We start from the raw sequence: 21,239 nt of genomic DNA, 5'->3' as shown, positions 1-21,239 counted from the left end.
AGTGCATAAAATAAACTTTCTCTCTGTTTGTCAATGTAAGCTAAGACAATGAGTAAAAGATGATCAACCCTCTCTTTTCACTTGCCTTAAACAGCTGTTTCAGTTATGCTCTATGACCAGGCCTGCCTTTCACCTTGGCTCCTGGCTCTGTGGCGTTGTGAGGTCAGTACTTAATGGTGATAACTCAAAAACTTTAATTCTGCCATCTTTTCTTCACGTCACAAGTCGCCCATTAGAAAGACATTAGAGAAAGGCAAAGGATAAAGCGATTACAGAATCCCATGTCATATAATGTAATTGGTACTCATATAAAGTGCTCTAATATCTTCGGGTCAAGTTTGCGCTATATATAACAACAAAAAAACAAATAAATACATAAATATATAGCAATTTATTTCCGCTTTTGGGTACCTTGAACAAGGTTGTCAGCCCCACTTTCACTAATTGTAATGGCCTGCTCACTGCTCATTGTCGTGGCGCATGCGCCTTCCTGTGCGTGTGGAGTATTGCTGCAGTATTGCATCACACGTCTGTTTGCCAGGTGTGTGCTGGGCACTCTGCCACCAGCAACTGCAACATACCATTCTTAACTGGCAAAGGAAACAGTGCAAGCGTTTCACATGACTAAGAAGGTTCTCAAGGCTAGCAGTTAAAATGAGTTAAAATGAGTTAGAAACTTACTGTGCAGTCCTTTGTTATGCCGATTTTGGCATTTTCGCCGATTACGCTAATAAATAAATAACAGGAAATAAAATTGCACGTCCCTGGGTGGGCTTGAACCACCAACCTTTCGGTTAACAGCCGAACGCGCTAACCGATTGCGCCACAGAGACGGATGTTCACTGCTTTCTACACTATTTGAAAAGTATATTCCTGAGCTAATGGTGTCGCCGGGTACAGTGGATATGTAAGATGAGATTTAGAACACAGCGTTAGTAAAACAGAGTAAGATGAACGGGTTCATCACATGTTTCTTCCATTCCAGTGGCCGCTCTCTCCCCTCTGCTGCCTCGTTCATGTATACTCAATATCTCCAGCTCACGCTGCTCGGCTCGCCCTTCATTATCTCTCTTTTACTAATACAACGTTTTAGGTTAGTTTTCGGACGAATTCTTCGTTCCTGGACCAGCTTTGGATAAGGAAACCCTGCAACAGTGTCACTTTCTTGAAAAAAATCGGACAATGTGTCTGGGCTGAGGGAACCACAACAGAACCTCAGACAAAAAGAAACAGCAACAATGTGTCGGATAGTGGAAAACTGCATCAAAGCATCAAGGTTAATGGAACTGTAACAACATCTGAGACAAGATAAAACTGCAACACTGTTGGAAAGTAGAAAACTGCAACAACGTTTCAGCTAGAGGAAACTGTAACAAAGCGTCCCACAAGAAACTGTATCAACCTTTAGAACAAGAAGAAACTGTAACAAAGACTCAAGACACAGAAAACTGTAACAAAGTCCAAGCAAGAAGAAACTGTAACGAATACTCAGGCAACAGCAAACTGTAGCAAAGTAAAGACAAGGGAAAGAAACTGCACCAACATCTCAGACTAGAGGAAACTGTAACAAAAGGCTCACACAAGAAAACCCATCCCAGACAAGAGGAAACAGTAACAAAGGCTCATACAACAGGAAACTGGAATCACACCTCAGAAAGGAGGACACTACGATGTTTACACCAGCAGCATTGTGAGAAACAAGCAGATATTTTTATCTGTTTTCCATTGCCCCTTAAATTGCTTTTTAGGTAGCCAGCAGTTGGGGTGTAGGGGAAGCACCCTAAACCACACTCCTAACAACGAGGGTCGTTATCCACGAAAGCGGAACAACACTTTCATGAACAACGACCCTGCTTTCCTCTGCCTTAACCACACATGTCCAGGACAACGAACATGCGCGGTTAAGTCAGAGGAAAACAGACTCCGGATCGGAGAAGATGTGGTTAGGTAAGTGGGACTGGGTAGGGTTGGGGGTTAGTTTTAGGGGTAAGAGATGGGGGTCATGGTAGTTTTAGTTTTTTAGGGGTGGGGGTCGAGGTAATTTTAGGTTATAATGGCAGATGTGGGGGTTGGGGTAGTTTTAGGGGCAGGGTGGGGGGTTGGGGTAATTTTAGTTTTTAGGCGCGGGGTGGGGGGTTGGGGTATTTTTAGGTTTTAGGGTGTGTGGGGGGCAGGTAGTTTTAAGGGCAGGGGTGGGGGGTTGGGGTAATTTTAGTTTATTGGGGTGGGTTAGTTTTAGGGGCAGGAGTGGGGGGTTGGGGTCGTTTTAGGGGCGGGGTGGGGGGTCGAGGTAGTTTTAGGGGTGTGGATGAGGTGCTGGGGTAGTTTAAGTTTTAGGGGTGGAGGTGGGGGGTCGGGTAGTTTTAGGTTTTCGGGGCGGGATGGGGGTTTGCAGTAGTTTTAGTCATGGGGTTTCAGGGTTTAGTGTTATACACCATCCTACAGATGAGTAAACAGACAACCAGAGAATTCTGAAGGGGCTGGGAAGGTCACCAGTGTAAGGTGGAGTGGATTTTTTTCTGTTTTTTGTAGAACAACTGCAGGCACAGGGTAAAGTCTCACAAACTATATAATAAAGTAGGGACTTTTAAAAAGTGTTGTTAGAATTCTACAAAAAGTGCAGCAGCCCTGCTAGGAGGTTGAAAAGTGCCTTTACTGTCCCACTAAAAGTGCTACACCCTGGTAGAGAATTTGGAAACTGCTAATCCAAAGTGCTGTTACAATAATTTTAAGCAGTTTCAACTGTCCTGAACTTCCAGCACTGTTCCATTAAAAGATCTGAACTTGCTGAGAAACTTCCCAATGGTACGACACAACGTCCCTCAACTGAGATGGCCAGTTCTGCCTCACACCTGTACCCTCCAAACCTCATCTAGGAACCACCCTCCAAATCTGGGACTTCCTCAAGGGATGGGGAAGCCTCCCCATATGGAAGCAAGCTCCCTGTGTGCTCCTGGGCAGCCAGTGCATATCAAGGAAGTCTCTTTATATCTCATAATGTAGTTGTAGTTATTCAGACAGACTTACAAGTGCCAAGTGGTCAAAAAAGTCAAACTTAGCACTTTGTATGAAATTCATGTACTAAAACACAGCTACACATTTCATAGCTATCTTCAAATTGGAGTTACCCTAGTCACCTGATTTATACATCTGTTCTTTAAATTGATAACATGTAAACATTTCATTTTTCCAAGTGAAGCCAAAGATGCTCATTCAAAACCTAACTTGCCCCAGACTCTACCCTCCTTGCACTAGTGGTGAAAAAACATCACACTGGATACCGTGTGTCACTTTTTACCTTCACATGAATTCATTCACAGAACACACCAGACAGCACTGGTGATTGGTTCTGCTTTCATCTTCCTACACCAGGGCCATAGATACTTGTTCCTACAATTAGTTGATGACGTACTGCCTTTATAGCAGTCAAGGTGTTTTTTCTTAGAATACTGGTACTGTAATCCTGAACTTGAAATTGGATAACCAAATATAAACACCCCAAAATAGAAAGGAAAAAGACTTAAGTGGGTGAAACCTTCATGCATGGAGCTGGGAAACTTAAATTCTAGGGGTGACGTGCCCTCAACCTTTAAGCACGTTCTCTAGCTGCCCAGTGGCTTCCTAAGTGATACATATGATATGCGAGGTGTTGTTATGTCACTTCCAGGGGTGCTGTTTCCCATGGTGCCATTTACTGAGAAGACACAGGCTCTAATTTCAATCCCGTCTACTTCTATCACTCCCCACTTGCATCCCGTGGAAGTCAGAATGTTCCATCTCTGGGCCGAGGGTTTGTGATGTAGGAGACATCGACAGTAAGCCGCAGCTGTGGTCAAGCAACAAAGGTTGTCTTTAGGGGGCACTTGGTGGCTTTGTCCAAGGCTAAGTTTGCCAGCAGTAAATACATGCACTGACGATCCACGTCCAGGCGTCGGTATCACTTTAAAGATAAAATACAAAATGTAATTCCACAGTAAAGGTGGCGAACTACAATATGACTCAAGATGCGAGCAACATCTGGTACTAAAGTCCGAGTTGTTCTTTGGGGCAGACAACTCAGTGGGCTCAGGCTCCTGCAACCGAGCACAAGTTAACACTCCAGTTAGGTTCGTTGGCGGCGAAATTCCCTGGAATAATGGGGGCTGTCTCTTTTTTTTTTTTTTTTTTGCAATTTCCGCAGGAAAAAAAATCTTTGACTTTACTAAGTGCCCCGGAGCTTCCTTTGGCTCTTGGCAGCGATCGCGGGTTCCAGGACGTACTCAAAGACCAGCATCTTCAGCCTGGATGATGAGAAAAGGAAATAAAAGGGGGTTCTGTATTTTGAAAGTGGCAAACGTCTGTCCACTGACAGTGCGAGTCGGCAAGACATTCCCTAAATGTGGCACAAGGGAAGCGAGTGTGTGAATTCGTCTTCCTTTCCCATTTCTCACACTCGTCGGTTCTACCATGTTTCGCAAAGAAGGGAGGAGAGAAACCAATGTACCATTTCTAGCGGTAAAACTCTGTCCTGGCAAGTGTTTGGAGTGTCATGAGTCGCTGTTTTCTAATTGGCTCATTTCAGAGTCACTATCGGCGTCACTGCTGAGCGCATCATACTATAGCAGACGTGACACTGTAGTGACAGAGCAGCAGAGTGGCGCAGCGGAAGCGTGCTGGGCCCATAACCCAGAGGTCGATGGATCGAAACCATCCTCTGCTAGGGTTTTCTCAGCTTCTTTTTTTTTATTTTATTCCAATCAGGGTTCATGGTTAAATATTTGCGCTCTTCAGTTGTTTTTTTCTTTGGAGATATTTTTAAATTACTTTTATTTTTCCCTGAACAAGCACCATTTCTAAATGTGCAGCTTGCTGTGGGAACAGTTGTGCCCACAGAGCACTAAACTGAGAAGCAGTAGAAGGGCGTTAAGAAAAGATCTAAGAGCACGAGATGTTTGCAGTAAATACACCATAATGTGCTCTAGGCTGCAGCTCAACGCCTGTTCACAAGGGTTCACTGATAACACAACAGTATGAGAAACTAACAGTTCTTTAATACAAACAGGGGTGGCTCATACATAGGGAGACGGCCATGCCACCCCTCTTTGGACCCAGCCATATGGAAATCAGTCTTAACCCTGTTCCCCATGAAACAGTCCAGCCCGAACTGCCAGGCCAGGTCTTCCCTGGACTGGAAACAAGCATCCTGGGACCAGATTCGGGGTATCACCCCTCCTCAGCCAGGAACAGGGTCCAGACTGATTTGCATATGGCTAGGTCCAAACTGGGGTGGCATGGTGAGCAAAAGAATTGATGGATCTAACCCATATCTGTGACTGGGGGTGAATGTTTGATTGGTTCAGCATTCTGTCCATCATTTGTGTTTTCTTTGCAATTTTAGTTTAGCAACACACACAGCATTTTGTTCCCTCAACTCGTGTTTTCAGAAGGTTTTTGTTTGTCTTTCCTAAAAAAATATGAACAGATGATGGCACGTTCGTTTCTAAACACACAGCATTCACACTCAAATGTTGACATTTTAAATTTCAGTCCCTTCTGGACACTGATCTTAGTAGCAGCGCATTATATTTTTCTATTGCCTCAGCTCGGGTTTTCAGAATGTTCTGTTTTGTTTTTCTCTTCTTCTTGCACTGGTGGTGAAATGTATTTTTATGTTTATCTTTTTATAAAGCACACCTTTACTTTAGGATCATGGGTGTTGTGTTCTTGTTTTATTAAAGAGTTTGGGCCCTCTTACACGTGCTATGGCTGCTCACAGCGGCAGATGCACAACCATTCAGCTATCTCACTCAGTGGTGGTGCATGCAGTGAGAATTATAAAATACAAACCTCTAAATTAATATTTTTCTCTACAACAGTTATGTTGCATCTCAGTGTTGCCCTTGGGATATTTCTTTAATTCATTGCGCACTCTCAGCCGCAGGCTCGCTACACACTGAGCTACCTCGCTCGCCGGTGGTGCAATGTATATGTATGTTTATCTTTTTTTTTTTAAAGCACACCTTTCCTTTCAGATTGTTGGTGTTTTGCTCTTGTTTTATTAAAGACTTTAGACCCTCTTTACACGTGGCTGTGGCTGCTCGCAGTGGCAGATGCACTACCATTCAGCTATCTCACTCAGTGGTGGCACACGCCACGAGTCTTCCTAACTTACCAACCTCTAAATTAATATTTATCTATACAACATTTATGGTGCACCTCAGTGTTGCACCTGGAATATTTATTGCATTCATTGCGCACTCTAAGCAGCAGGTGCTCCACACACTGAGCTACCTTGCTCACTGGTGCTGCAATGTATTACCGCTCATGATCTTACTTTAGCTTCTCTTTTTATTTCTATTTATATTATTTTAATGCTACAGCGTAACTCTTTTTGGGTGTGTGCTATTTAAAGGGTCTTGTTATTATTTATAGATGGTACGGAAACTTAGAGTGACATGTGCATTAGTCGTCCTTTTTGTATCATTCTTTTAATTAGTTTTTTTTATTTCAGTGCTCTTGTTGTTTTTCCACCACTGTAAGGCGCTCCAGGAACAAGCAGTGATGAATGAAGGTGAGCCTTACCCCAATGGCTTCATTTAGGGTGACTCTAGTCTGTTTGGCCGGGGCTCACACTGAGCTTTGCTGTCTGTTACTAGGTTAGAAGGGAGCTGCTCCGGTTATTGGTTTTACAAAAACTTTATGAGTATTGGGAAGTGTGTGTACACTTTAATCAATTTCACTGAATGAATGCTCCTTGGAGAGGAAATGTTTTTACATATTTTAGTGAGTATGGTTGCTGTTGTGCACCATATTTGAATAGTATGTAGGGAAGTTAAATATTCAGTCAGGGATTCCAATTGTAAATACATTTGGGTTCAGGGCAGAAGCAGGAGGTTTCAGTCACTCATTGTGGGGCAGGAAGCTTTATTTTGTCTCTTTCTATTTCACTTGGATGTAAATCGTTCACACTTCTCCATGTTTTGTCGGTGCTACAGTGTGGAGATAATCCTGCTGTGACGAGGCACAAGGATCAAAGGCTGTGTGTCTAGGTTTTAGTTTGGATTCTCATATGGGCCTGTAATTAGGATACTTACAAAGGGAAACTGGGGAAAAGTAATATTGCAAACAAGATAGGCATTACTGTTGTTTTTAAACACACACAGCACTCGCGCTTAGATGTTGGCATTTAAGTTTTGTTCTCTTCTGGGCATTTATGTTAGTTGTGGCACAATCACTTTTCTTATTGCCTCAGCTCGTATTTTCAGAATGTCCTTTTTTTGTCTTTCCTTAAAAAACACAACTAGATAACGGCAAGTTTATGTTGGACCATACATGGCATTTGCGCTCAAATGTAGGCATTTCACATTTATGAGCACACACAGTATTTACTTGCCTTAGCTTGTGTTTTTAGATTTTATTTGCCTTTCTTATTTTATATTGCTTCAGCTTGTGTATTCAGAATGTTCTGTTTTTCATCTTTCCTTAAAAAACTTGATGAGATGACTGCATGTTAAGTTTCGAAACACACACGGCATTCACACTCCGATGTAGGCATTTTAAGTTTAGAAACACACAAGGCATTCGCTTGCCTCGGATCCTGCTTTCAGAATGTTCTTTTATGTGTTTTCCTAAAATAACACAATCAGATGGCGACATGTTCATTTCTAAATACACATGCATTTGTGCTTAGATGTTGTCATTTTAAGTTTTGTGCATTATAGTTACTTTTTAGGGTCGAGCCTGCTTTGCATGCGCTCGCGCATGCGTATAGCAGGGAGACTCTTATGTATTTAGAAAAGGGCTCCGAGCCCTGTCAACTTCACGTCAGTGCTTTTTATTGGTTCCTGGGCTTCCCTAATTAAATCGGCTTGCTTTCATTAGTCGAAGGCACGCATATGTCATGCCTTTTCCGGTGGCAAGCCCTCCTCGAGCTCAGCGACCAAGTACAGAAAACATGCGAGGCTCGCTGTTTTCCATCGGGCTCGTGAACTTTTTTTAAACTAATTTACGAGCCCGATCTCGCTTGGCAGAAGTCGAGTGCTTTACCTACTTGATTTCACTTTTTCGGGTTACGTGCATAAATGCACTTTTGCCCGATAGGTGAAAAGTCGGGTTAGGAGTTTACAACGCGATCGGCTCGAACATGAGCAAACGCGAGACCCGATGCATTGTAAATGCTTGTTTATAAGTACTGCGGTCATTTCACAAAAAAACTATTATAAATGCGTGCAGTACTTATAAAAAAGTAACTATTAGGCACAAAAGTTAATACCTAACAACATTTTACAGCACCCCACACAAACAAACATACATCAAATAGACAACAGCACATTAAAAATTATGGAATAATACAAACAATAAAAACTTAAAACACATATAACTACAGTAAAACAGAAACATCAAACAAAAACAAAGGCGAGACCAATTGACTTTGCCAGTGCTTGTTCATATAGACGGAACAAACTGGGCTACCCTAATTTTCCAAATCAACCATAGCAACTCTTAAACCTTGCTCAGCCCAGCTGCACTACTTGTTGCAGGCACAACAGAATATGATCAAATCCAGTGCTTTAAATGGAAAAATAGAAGTGTAGGTACTCTGCATTAGAGTACCTGATTGTTTCTGAGAAGTGCCGATACTCTCCAAAGAAAAGTATTACTTTTTTCTTGAGAAGAGCAGGTATTCTCCCTTTCAAAATAAAAAAGTGCCGGTACTCAGTACCGGACATTACCGGCCCATTTAAAGCACTGATCATGTGTCTCACCAATTCAAATGCATTTCCATTGGCTAACTTGCTCAATAGACTTCTGAATGGTCTGTATCATTGACAGGGCAACTGGAATTCTGTCAGGACCGGAGGCTCCGATTATGCTTTCTCTTTCTTTACTGACTTAAAACAGCAGCCAATCACAAACAAGTTTAACAAAAAACTACACATCCCATGATGCTCTAGTCAATGTCACTTGGTCCAATCACCTATCACGACCTCTGCCCATATAACACCTGACCTTCGATGTCACTTCCTCCTTCTTTGCTGCTTCGCTGCAGATAAGTGCATTTTATCTTTATTATTCATGTTAATGTGATTTCTCGATGTTAATTGCTTAAATATTAAAATGTATGGCGTCGCGATTTAGCGTGCCTCTAATTGTGTATTTGCGCACATTTGCGCTTTCGATTTCGGCATTTTTGCCGGTTTTTGTTGCCCAATTGTGGAGTGGGAGCGGGAGCGCACTGCGTGTTTCACGCAGTATTTCTTTTATTTCAGTTGCTGGCTCACGTGTGCGCGCTGAACGGGGTTTAGTGTTATACACCATCCTACAGAGGAGTAAACAGACAACCAGAGAATTCTGAAGGGGCTGGGAAGGTCACCAGTGTAAGGTGGAGTGGATTTTTTTCTGGTTTTTGTAGAACAACTGCAGGCACAGGGTAAAGTCTCACAAACTATATAATAAAGTAGGGACTTTTAAAAAGTGTTGTTAGAATTCTACAAAAAGTGCAGCAGCCCTGCTAGGAGGTTGAAAAGTGCCTTTACTGTCCCACTAAAAGTGCTACACCCTGGTAGAGAATTTGGAAACTGCTAATCCAATGTGCTGTTACAATAATTTTAAGCAGTTTCAACTGTCCTGAACTTCCAGCACTGTTCCATTAAAAGATATGAACTTGCTGAGAAACTTCCCCATGGTACGACACAACGTCCCTCAGCTGAGATGGCCAGTTCTGCCTAACCCATGTACCCTCCAAACCTCATCTAGGAACCACCCACTAAAACTAGGACTTCCTCAAGGGACGGGGAAGCCTCCCCATATGGAAGCAAGCTCCCTGTGTGCTCCTGGGCAGCCAGTGCATATCAAGGAAGTCTCTTTATATCTCATAATGTAGTTGTAGTTATTCAGACAGACTTACAAGTGCCAAGTGGTCAAAAAAGTCAAACTTAGCACTTTGTATGAAATTCATGTACTAAAACACAGCTACACATTTCATAGCTATCTTCAAATTGGAGTTACCCTAGTCACCTGATTTATACATCTCTTCTTTAAATTGATAACATGTAAACATTTCATTTTTCCAAGTGAAGCCAAAGATGCTCATTCCAAACCTAACTTGCCCCAGATTCTACCCTCCTTGCACTAGTGGTGAAAAAACATCACACTGGATTCCGTGTGTCACTTTTTACCTTCACATGAATGCATTCACAGAACACACCAGACAGCACTGGTGATTGGCTCTGCTTTCCTCTTCCTACAAAAGGGCCATAGATACTTGTTCCTACAATTAGTTGCTGACGTACTGCCTTTATAGCCAGTCAAGGTGTTTTTTCTTAGAATTCTGGTACTGTAAGCCTGAATTTAAAATTGGATAACCAAATATAAACACCCCAGAATAGAAAGGAAAAAGACTTAAGTGGGTGAAACCTTCATGCATGGAGCTGGGGAACTTAAACTCTAGGGGTGACGTGCCCTCAACCTTTAAACACGTTCTCTAGCTGCTCAGTGGCTTCCTAAGTGATACATATGATATGCGAGGTGTTGTTATGTCACTTCCAGGGGTGCTGTTTCCCATGGTGCCATTTACTGAGAAGACACAGGCTCTAATTTCAATCCCGTCTACTTCTATCACTCCCCACTTGCATCCCGTGGAAGTCAGAATGTTCCATCTCTGGGCCGAGGGTTTGTGATGTAGGAGACATCGACAGTAAGCCGCAGCTGTGGCCAAGCAACAAAGGTTGTCTTTAGGGGGCAATTGGTGGCTTTGTCCAAGGCTAAGTTTGCCAGAAGTAAATACATGCACTGGCGATCCACGTCCAGGCGTCGGTATCACTTTAAAGATAAAATACAAAATGTAATTCCACAGTTAAAGGTGGCGAACTACAATATGACTCAAGATGCGAGCAACATCTGGTACTAAAGTCCGAGTTGTTCTTTGGGGCAGACAACTCAGTGAGCTGAGGCTCCTGCTACCGAGCACAAGTTAACACTCCAGTTAGGTTCGTTGGTGGTGAAATTCCCTGGAATAATGGGGGCTGTCTCTTTTTTTGCAATTTCCGCAGGAAAAAAAATCTTTGACTTTACTAAGTGCCCCGGAGCTTCCTTTGGATCTTGGCAGCGATCGTGGGTTCCAGGACGTACTCAAAGACCAGCATCTCCAGCCTGGGTGATGAGAAAAGGAAATAAAAGGGGGATCTGTATTTTGAAAGTGGCAAACGTCTGTCCACTGACAGTGCGAGTCGGCAAGACATCCCCTAAATGTGGCACAAGGGAAGCGAGTGTGTGAATTCGTCTTCTTTTCCCATTTCTCACACTCGTCGGTTCTACCATGTTTCCGCAAAGGAGAAGGGAGGAGATAATCCAATGTAGCATTTCTAGCGGTAAATCTCTGTCCTGGCAAGTGTTTGGAGTGTCATGAGTCGCTGTTTTCTGATTGGCTAATCTCAGCGTCCCTACGCACTCACCGCTGCGCGCAGCATGATATAGCAGACCTGACGCCGTAACCACAGAGCAGCAGAGTGGCGCAGCGGAAGCGTGCTGGGCCCATAACCCAGAGGTCGATGGATCGAAACCATCCTCTGCTAGAGTTTTCTCTTCCTATAATTTTTCATTTTAATCTAATCGGGGTTCATGGTTAAATATTTGCGCTCTTCAGTTGTTATTTTTCTTTGTATATATTTTCAAGTTACTTTTATTTTTCCCTAAACAAGCACCATTTCTAAATGTGCAGCTTGCTGCGGGAACAGTTGTGCCCACAGAGCACTAAACTGAGAAGCAGTAGAAGGGCGTTAAGAAAAGACGTAAGAGCACGGGATGTTTGCTGTAAATACACCATAATGTGCTCTAGGCTGCAGCTCAACGCCTGTTCACAAGGGTTCACTGATAACACAACTGTATGAGAAACTAACAGTTCTTTAATACAAACAGGGGTGGCTCATCCATAGGGAGACGGCCATGCCACCCAGTTTGGACCCAGCCATATGGAAATCAGTCTTAACCCTGTTCCCCATGAAACAGTCCAGCCCGAACTGCCATGCCAGGTCTTCCCTGGACTGGAAACAAGCATCCTGGGACCAGTTTCGGGGTATCACCCCTCCTCAGCCAGGAACAGGGTCAAGACTGATTTGCATATGGCTAGGTCCAAACTGGGGTGGCATGGTGAGCAAAAGAATTGATGGGTCTAACCCAGATCTGTGACTGGGGGTGAATGTTTGATTGGTTCCGCATTCTGTCCATCATTTGGGTTTTCTTGGCAATTTTAGTTTAGCAACACACACAGCATTTTGTTCCCTCGACTCGTGTTTTCAGAATCTTTTTGTTTGTCTTTCCTAAAAAAAAATGAACAGATGATGGCACGTTCGTTTCTAAACACACAGCATTCACACTCAAATGTTGACATTTTAAATTTCAGTCCCTTCTGGACACTGATATTAGTAGCAGCACATTATATTTTTCTTTTGCCTCAGCTCGGGTTTTCAGAATGTTCTGTTTTTTTTTCTTTTCTTCTTCCACTGGTGGTGAAATGTATTTGTATGTTTATCTTTTTCTAAAGCACACTTTTACTTTAGAATCATGGGTGTTATGCTCTTGTTTTATTAAAGAGTTTGGGCCCTCTTACACGTGCTATGGCTGCTCACAGCGGCAGATGCACAACCATTCAGCTATCTCACTCAGTGGTGGTGCATGCGGTGACACTTATAAAATACAAATCTCTAAATTATTTTTTTTCTTTACAACAGTTATGTTGCATCTCGGTGTTGCCCTTGGGATATTTCTTTAATTCATGGCACGCTCTCAGCAGCAGGCTCTTTACTCACTGAGCTACCTCGCTCACTGGTGGTGCAATGTATATGTATGTTCATCTTTTTTTTAAAGCACACCTTTTCTTTAAGATTGTTGGTGTTTTGCTCTTGTTTTATTAAAGACTTTAGACCCTCTTTACACGTGGCTGTGGCTGCTCGCAGTGGCAGATGCACTACCATTCAGCTATCTCACTCAGTGGTGGCACAGGCCATGAGTCTTCATAACTTACAAACCTCTAAATTAATATTTATCCATACAATAATTATGGTGCACCTCAGTGTTGCACCTGGAATATTTATTGCATTCATTGCGTACTCTAAGCAGCAGGCGCTCCACACACTGAGCTACCTTGCTCACTGGTGCTGCAATGTATTACCGCTCATGATCTTACTTTGGCCTTTTTATTTGTATTTATATTATTTTAATGCTACAGCGTAACTGTTTTTGGGTGTGTGCTTTATAAAAAGGTCTTGGTATTATTTATAGAGACTACGAAAACTTAGTGACAGGTGCATTAGTCGTCCTTATTGTATCATTCTTTTAATTTGTTTTTTTATTTCAGTGCTCTTGTTGTTTTTCCACCACTGTAAGGCACTACAGGAACAAGCAGTGATGAATGAAGGTAAGCCTTACCCCAATGGCTTCATTTAGAGTGACTCTAGTCTGTTCGGGCGGGGCTCACACTGAGCTTTGCTGTCTGTTACTAGGTTAGAAGGGAGCTGCTCCGGTTATTGGTTTTACAAAAACTTTCTGAGTATTGGGAAGTGTGTGTACAGTTTAATCAATTTCACTGAATGAATGCTCCTTGGAGAGGAAATGTTTTTACATATTTTAGTGAGTATGGTTGCTGTTGTGCACCATATTTGAATAGTATGTAGGGAAGTTAAATATTCAGACAGGGATTCCAATTGTAAATACATTTGGGTTCAGGGCAGAAGCAGGAGGTTTCAGTCACTCATTGTGGGTCAGGAAGCTTTATTTTGTCTCTTTCTATTTCACTTGGATGTAAATCGTTCACACTTCTCCATGTTTTGTCGGTGCTACAGTGTGGAGATAATCCTGCTGTGACGAGGCACAAGGATCAAAGGCTGTGTGTCTACGTTTTAGTTTGGATTCTCATATGGGCCTGTAATTAGGATACTTACAAAGGGAAACTGGGGAAAAGTAATATTGCAAACAAGATAGGCATTACTGTTGTTTTTAAACACACACAGCATTCGCGCTTAGATGTTGGCATTTTACGTTTTGTTCTCTTCTGGGCATTTATGTTAGTTGTGGCACAATCACTTTTCGTATTGACTCAGCTCGTGTTTTCAGAATGTTCCGTTTTTTTGCCTTTCCTTAAAAAACACAACTAGATAACGGCAAGTTTATGTTGGACCATACATGGCATTTGCGTTCAAATGTAGGCATTTCACATTTATGAGCACACCCAGGGGCATATTTACACTCTGTTTGCACCGAATTAGCGTCATTATATGGAGATAAAGTCATTTTTGGCATTTAATGAGATGCAAGGTATGCGTTCCCGTGCAAAAAATGACTCTATGGCCTTAACGCCATATTTGGGGCATATTTATACTCTGCAGCATATTTATACTCTGTTTGCACTGAATTAGAGTCATTTTTTTTACTCTAATTCGGTGCAAAACTAACTCCATATTTATACTTTGGTGCTTGACCCGTCTAGCACCAAGGCCCTGATTTATACTTTTTTTGCACCGCATTAACGTAATTTTTTACCGAAAAGTGGCACAAACGTACAAAATATTGGCCCTTATTTAAACTTTTTGCTGCAAAACTGCACTAACTCAGTTTTGCACCAAAAAGTTTAGCACAGGCTTGCACGATTTCTGTGCACCAGCCTGGCACCATATTTATGGAATGGAGTCCAGTTAACCTTTCCAAAGAATTTTCAAATTATGTTTGATCCTTCGGAGTTAGATTTTTTTTGTATTCTTGCAGTAATGCATCAGATGATAGATTAAGTGATGTGAGATGTAATGCCGCAATTATGCGGAAAATGCAGCTGCCTCCGAAACACATAATTCCATTGTGCCTGATATTGGCCTCCCAACACATTTACATGATAAACTACAACTGGAGAAAGGTCAATCTCGCATAGTCCTGGAAAATCCCACAAAGAAGTCCAAAACACGGAACCAGCCCTTAATCCAAGCAATGGGGCCCTCGAACCATGTCATTTTTATACCAGCGACACTCATGTTGAATATAAAAGGAATATATTTTAGGCTGCATCTGTTCTGCTCAACGCTGTCAATGCCCCTGGTCATGTGCTGTGATATATGTGGGTCAGAAGGTAACCCAGGTACCGTATAATCCGTGGCACACGTACATTTCGGAGACTCGTTTTAGGCGTGAGTACTGTGGGATACTGGATCTCATGAATAATGAAAAAGTGAAGCATGAGAACATTTATGTAAAATAAAACGTAGTCGGCAGGATTTGAACCTGCGCGGGGAGACCCCAATGGATTTCTAGTCCATCGCCTTAACCACTCGGCCACGACTACTGATGTTCCATAAATGAAACTTCTTCTCTGCTGTAGCGGATTAGGTGCGCCACACACACCTCCTGCAACACAATTCAGATGTTTTATGAGGGGCAGAGCAGAGAATTGTGGGTTAAAGGGAACACCTTCCGGTTTGGAAAGTATAAACGGTGTACTGAAGGGCATCATAGAAACAAGTCCAGCAAGTGACCAAGGTCTGGGGAGGGGAGGGGCTGCAGAAACATGGTGCAGGAAGTAAAGGGTTAGGGACTCAGAGCCTAATGTGTGACAGCGGCGGTATGGAAGGAGCTCGGGTGTGCGGAGAATGTGCAGCACACTGAGCATGCGCGGTGCTGCCGAGCAGAGGTCAGTCTTTTTCTGGGGCATAAAAGGGCAGGCGGGGTGTGGAACGGTTCTAGTCTTCAGTCCATCTTTCCCTGGAGTTGCTCATCCTGCGGTTCTTATGGTGAAGCGCCTTCAGTGCCATTCATTGTACAATGTACGTGTTTTATTATGATCGATTCCTGGTATGTGCAAGTTATGCTTGAGCTCAGGATTGTTCCAGCGCCTCAATGCGCTGGCTAGTGAAATATGATGATGTACAAATGCTTGACTCACAACCACAGGCAGACACTGTCGTGATGTGAGTAACCCGAGTAACCCACACTACACAGCAGATAACATGTGGCCGGTTAGTAGCTAATTATATTAGACATCGGGCCCGTTTTTTTCACTTTTTGCCTTTTTAGGTCATTTTATTAGCAAATTAACGTATGCAACTTAATCGCTTAAAGTAACAGCACATAGGGCTGTTGTTTATTCTTTTATACAAGTGATCTCTGGTGGCAGATGGTTTTACCAGAAACTCTTTATAGCCATTGATGGGTAACAGGACCCTCCTGTTGCTGTGACTCCAGCCTCCGCCATGTTTTCATGGGCCTCTCATAGTGCACGTTTTGAAGCGCTGTTTGAATCCGGGCTGCACGACCATAGGCACTTTCACTCGGAGAGTGTCGAGTTTTAGATGGGGCGGCCAGAGGTCACGAGAGGTGTAGGAAGGAGCGCATGGGTTATGTAAGCCTTAGTTTAATTATATTGCTTACATTGGTAACCTTTATCATTGCACTCTAATATTGTTGTGTTTAATGTAAGTTTTGAGCACTTCGTCTACCCCTGTATGGCGTTCAAACATTTGAAAATAAGAACATATAGGTATGTATAGTGAGTGATAAGCATTTTTTATGACCTATTTTGTATTTTTTTTCCATTCCACTATCAGGATTTCTTCTCCGTCTTCTTTTTTGTTAGAAGGTAAAACAAAATAGCAAAAGTGTGAATACTGTGTACCTTTGACACTTACACCCTAATATCTGTACAAAATCACAAATGCACAGGGCGCTGTGGCTTAGTTGGTTAAAGCGGCTGTCTAGTAAACAGGAGATCCTGAGTTCGAATCTCAGCAGTGCCTTTTAAAAAATAAAAATGTTTATTCTAGACCAATAAAACATACTGTGTTGAAATGAACAAAAATGTGTTGTCCGCTTACCCTGTTAATACTGTTTTTATAGTTGTCACAGGTAAACCATAATCCTCCTTGAAAGCTAAAAACACGTGTTGGTATTTAATTGAGCATCTGCTGTCCCCCCGACCACGATTGTCTTTGATTTTCAAATCCAGCCGTGTGGCATTGTGAAGTGAAAACAATATCCCAAGCTGCACTCACATCATTGTACAGTCGGGACGGCAGTAATATTGGTGAGCCAAATACCAAGAGTGCATAATTCTGACTCGACATCGTGGCTCGTCTATGCACTACCAGACACTCCCTGCCTATGTATCTAAGTCTTGCATGTTCTTCCTTTCTCCCTGTTTTTCCTGTTTAGATCTTCACCCGTCTTACTGCTTTGCGTGTTTGACCCTGTCTTGCTCTTGGTGAATGTCTGCTGCAGAAACAAAAGTTCTGGTTCCCGAAAATGAGTGCCGGTACGCCCAAGAGCCAACCACTAGCTCAAATTAAGCTCCAGAACCAGATAATTGCAGCACAGGCATCCGCATTGTAAGCTTCCTCAAGAAAAGATGACCAGAAGTGGTGCACTATATTTTATCTTTAATCAAATTCAGTACAATATGAAGAGGAAGCAATTGACCAGCACTCCAACCCAGTTACTTAAGAAAAATTGAGGGGCGTGGCTGCAAAGTTCATGGAGGGGGCTCCCTTTCAGACTCACTCAGGAGTTCTCAGGCGAGGGTCCTCTTCTGAGGGGGGCCCTAGAGCTTGCTCACCCGGCACCGCTGTGACCTTTGTTACACCCTTGCTTCAACCCTCTCACACTGCGCCTTGTTTACAACTGGACAGGGTGCACAGCACAAGTAAGGCCTTGTCTGGAGTGCTGGGTACTTTTCTAAAGGGCTCCTTTGGAATAACCTGTCTAACCCTTGCTGCCTCCCCTGGTCATTTGATTTCCACTTTAGAGACCAATCTATCCTACTATGGTCAAACCTGGAGCCACTTCTGAAGTGTTGTGTCTGGTTCTGCAGAGACCTCTTAGGGTATTGAGGCAAGTATACAAAGTTCCATCTGTAGTTTTGGTAAAGTTTTCAAAACCTCTCCAGGAGCATTGATGCTACTTTTAAAGACTACGTCTGGGATAATTTATCCGGATCTGGTCGCCACCTATGGTGTATTGTGTCTGCTACTGAAGGGTTTATCAATCAATCAATCAATCAATTTGTAAAGTGCGCTACCTACCCTTGAGGGTTTCAAGCGCTGGGGGGGCAGGGGGGGGCTGCTACTGCTCGAAGAGCCAAGTCTTGAGGAGTTTTCTGAAGGAAAGAAGGTCCTGGGTCAGTCGTAGATCCGGCGGGAGGGTGTTCCAGGTCTTGGCGGCGAGGTACGAGAATGATCTGCCACCGGAAGATTTGCGTCGGATGCGGGGGATGGAGGCGAGGGCAAGGTGACCGGAGATGTCGGGTGGGGGTGTACAAGTTGAGTCTGTTGTTCAGGTATGATGGTCAGGTGTTGTGGAGTGCCTTGTGTGCATGGGTGAGGAGCTTGAAGGTGATCCTCTTGTTGACGGGGAGCCAGTGAAGGTCTCTTAGGTGGGGGGTGATGTGGCAGTGGCGAGGGATGTTGACAATGAGTCGGGTGGAGGCGTTTTGGATGCGTTGGAGGCGTTGCAGGAGTTTGGATGAGATAACTGTGTAGAGGGCGTTGCCGTAGTCGATTCTGCTGCTGACAAGGGCCTGGGTTACTGTTTTTCTTGTTTCTGTTGGGATTCATTTGTAAACTCTGCGAAGCATGCAGAGGGTGTTGTAGCAGGAGGAGGAGATGGCACTGACGTGCTTTGACATGGAGAGTGAGGAGTCCAGGGTGAAGGCGAGGTTTTGTGCGCTGTCGCTGGGTGTTTCGGTGGGGGACCCAATGTGGACGGCCACCATGAGTTGTCCCAGGCGGAGGGGGTGCGCCCAAGGATGAGGACCTCTGTTTTGTCCGAGTTCAGTTTTAGCCGGCTGTCTCTCATCCAGTCGGCGATGGCTTTTAGGCCCTCGTGGAGGTTGGTTTTGGCGGTGTGCGGGTCCTTGGTGAGGGAGAGGATGAGTTGGGTGTCGTTGGTGTAGGAGATGATGTTGAGGTTGTGCTGGCGGGCCACTTCTACAAGGGGGCCATATAGATGTTGAACAGCGTCGGGCTGAGGGATGAGCCCTGGGGGACACCGCAAATGATGTTGAAGGTTTTTTATTGGTACAGGGGGAGGCGGACTCTTTGGGTTCTGCCGGCGAGGAAGGATGCGGTCCATTTGAGGGCTTGGTCCTGGATTCCTGCTGCTTGGAGCTGGGATTCTAGGGTGTGGTGACAGACAGTGTCAAAGGCGGCTGATAGGTCTAGGAGGATGAGGGCTGATGTTTCTCCATTTTCAAGGTGGCTTCTGATTTCGTCTGTGGCGTCGAGGAGGGCGATTTCGGTGCTGTAGTTGCGTCTGAAGCCGGACTGCGAGTGGTCGAGGATGTTGTTGTCTTCGAGGTACCGAGTGAGCTGAGTGTTGATGATTTTCTAGATGACCTTTGCTGGGAAAGGGAGCAGAGAGATGGGCCAGAAGTTTTTCAGGTCCTAGGGGTCCGCCTTTGGTTTCTTGAGAAGGGCGTTGATTTCGGCGTGTTTCCAGCTTTCCGGGAATCTTGCAGTTTCGAAGGAGATGTTGATGGCTTTCCATAGGTGTGGTGCGATGGCTGTGTCTGCTTTGCTGAAGCAGACTGTTTATCTAGAGTATTGTGTCAGTTATCAAAGGTTGTTTTGGCATTTTGTATCATGTCCTAATGACACCATGAAGTTTTTCTTCTTGCTCAAAGGCCACCACTTTCATGTTTCCAGTGCAGCAGATATCATCTTGTTCTTGAAGCCACGCCTGAAGTATTGCGTCCAGTTGTAGTATTTGTTTTACTACTTTAGCCCATACTTACAGCGTTGTTTAGTGACCGGTGCACTTGCAGTGTTGTTTTCAGTTTTGGAGCCAAACCCAGAGACTGTCTTCATTTGTGGATGCTGCATCCGGGGTGTTTATTTAATTCTAGAGGCTTCATCTGAAGTATTCTGAGTGCTTAGAAAATTACGTAGTGTGTTGTGTCCAAATAAACATCCTTCATCCATACCATTGTGTCAAGTTTTTAAGGCTAGATCTTTGGTATTGTGTTCAGTTATGGACGCTTCACCTCAAGTTTTGTATCCTGTTCTAGAGGCTGCTTCTGCAATATTTTGACTGCCTTGGTACCCTCATCTGCAGGATGGTGTCAAGTGCCTCGCACCCCATCTGAAATATTGTGTCCAGTTCGTGATGCCTGACTTAGAATTTTGCTACAACTCTTTGAATGTTTGAGTACCACATCTTGCATATTGAGGTATTTCTGTAGGCCTCCCTGGAACATTGTGTTCAATTATGGTGGCAACATTTTATTGTGAATATCTCCGGTGATCAACTCTGGAGTCTGTGCCCAGTTTTGGAGGCTTCATCTGGAGTAAAGTACCAATTTCTGGAAGCCACAGCTAAAGCGCTAAATACACTGATAGGATTCTCGTCTGGAATATTGTACTTAGGTTTAAAAGACAGCTCTGTTATATTATGTTAATTTCCAGAGGGCTTATGAGGAGTTGTGTGTCCATTCATGGAGACTTTGCTTGTAGTACTGCTTTCAGCTCTGGTTGCTTTGGAATACTGCATGCACCTGTGTTGGCATAATCTGTATAGCTTCCTCAACTTCTCTTGGCTTCAACCAATGTGTTATATCCTTTGCCTAAAACCATCTCTGGAATAGTGTGTGAATGTCTGAAAGCCTCATGCGGAGTAGTACTACTACTTTCAGAGTCCACATCTGGACCATTGTGTTCAGATCTGAAGGCCATATCTGATGAGGTATATTCAGGTTTCGATCTACACCTGATGTCAAAATTCTGTTCCAAATGCTTTGTCTGTAATACAATCCTTCTGATTAAAACCACATTTAGAATGTTATGTTTAAATTCTATAAACTTCTGATGCAGTATTAAAATCTGTCAGAAACTGCACCTTTTTCCATGGTCAACCCCTTCTTTTGCTCACTGGTATTGCTAGTGTTTGAATTCTGCGCACTGGGACACTACTCTCGAGTTCCTACTGTATGTGCTCTGATCCCTTAAACATGGCAAACCTGGATCAACAAAAACCGGCATATTTACCTTTCCAGTAAGGCCATAGTATGGTGTGTGGGAAACTACACTAGTAACATGGAAAATACAGTGTAACCTGTGGACTTCAATATTCATTGTGCCATATACTGGGCAGACAAGGGAAAAATATGGCTTTAGACCTACAAGTGTATCCTGACTAATGCAACTTTCATACCTAGATGGAAACTAGGAGTAAGATAAATTCTGCTCCACTGGTGGAGTTGGTGACATTTTGCCGCTCCGTGTTACGCTTGCAAC

The 21,239-nt window shown here is 43.5% G+C and overlaps 3 non-coding genes across 3 annotated transcripts; 1 reads left to right on the top strand and 2 right to left on the bottom strand.

The window, feature by feature from the left end:
• Positions 1–759: 759 nt before the first annotated feature.
• On the bottom strand, positions 760–833 carry TRNAN-GUU (transfer RNA asparagine (anticodon GUU)). The gene has a single exon. It is a non-coding gene; the product is annotated as a tRNA-Asn (tRNA).
• A 14,389-nt stretch (positions 834–15,222) lies between these two features.
• TRNAS-AGA (transfer RNA serine (anticodon AGA)) lies at positions 15,223–15,304 on the bottom strand. Its single transcript has one exon. It is a non-coding gene; the product is annotated as a tRNA-Ser (tRNA).
• Positions 15,305–16,677: 1,373 nt separating this feature from the next.
• Positions 16,678–16,751, top strand: TRNAT-AGU (transfer RNA threonine (anticodon AGU)). The gene has a single exon. It is a non-coding gene; the product is annotated as a tRNA-Thr (tRNA).
• Positions 16,752–21,239: the final 4,488 nt, after the last annotated feature.

The sequence above is a fragment of the Pleurodeles waltl genome, chromosome 12 (assembly GCF_031143425.1).
Source record: "Pleurodeles waltl isolate 20211129_DDA chromosome 12, aPleWal1.hap1.20221129, whole genome shotgun sequence".
Taxonomy (NCBI): domain Eukaryota; kingdom Metazoa; phylum Chordata; class Amphibia; order Caudata; family Salamandridae; genus Pleurodeles; species Pleurodeles waltl.
The sequence above is the reverse complement of the archived record's forward strand: the minus strand, read 5'-3'. Positions and strand labels throughout refer to the sequence as shown.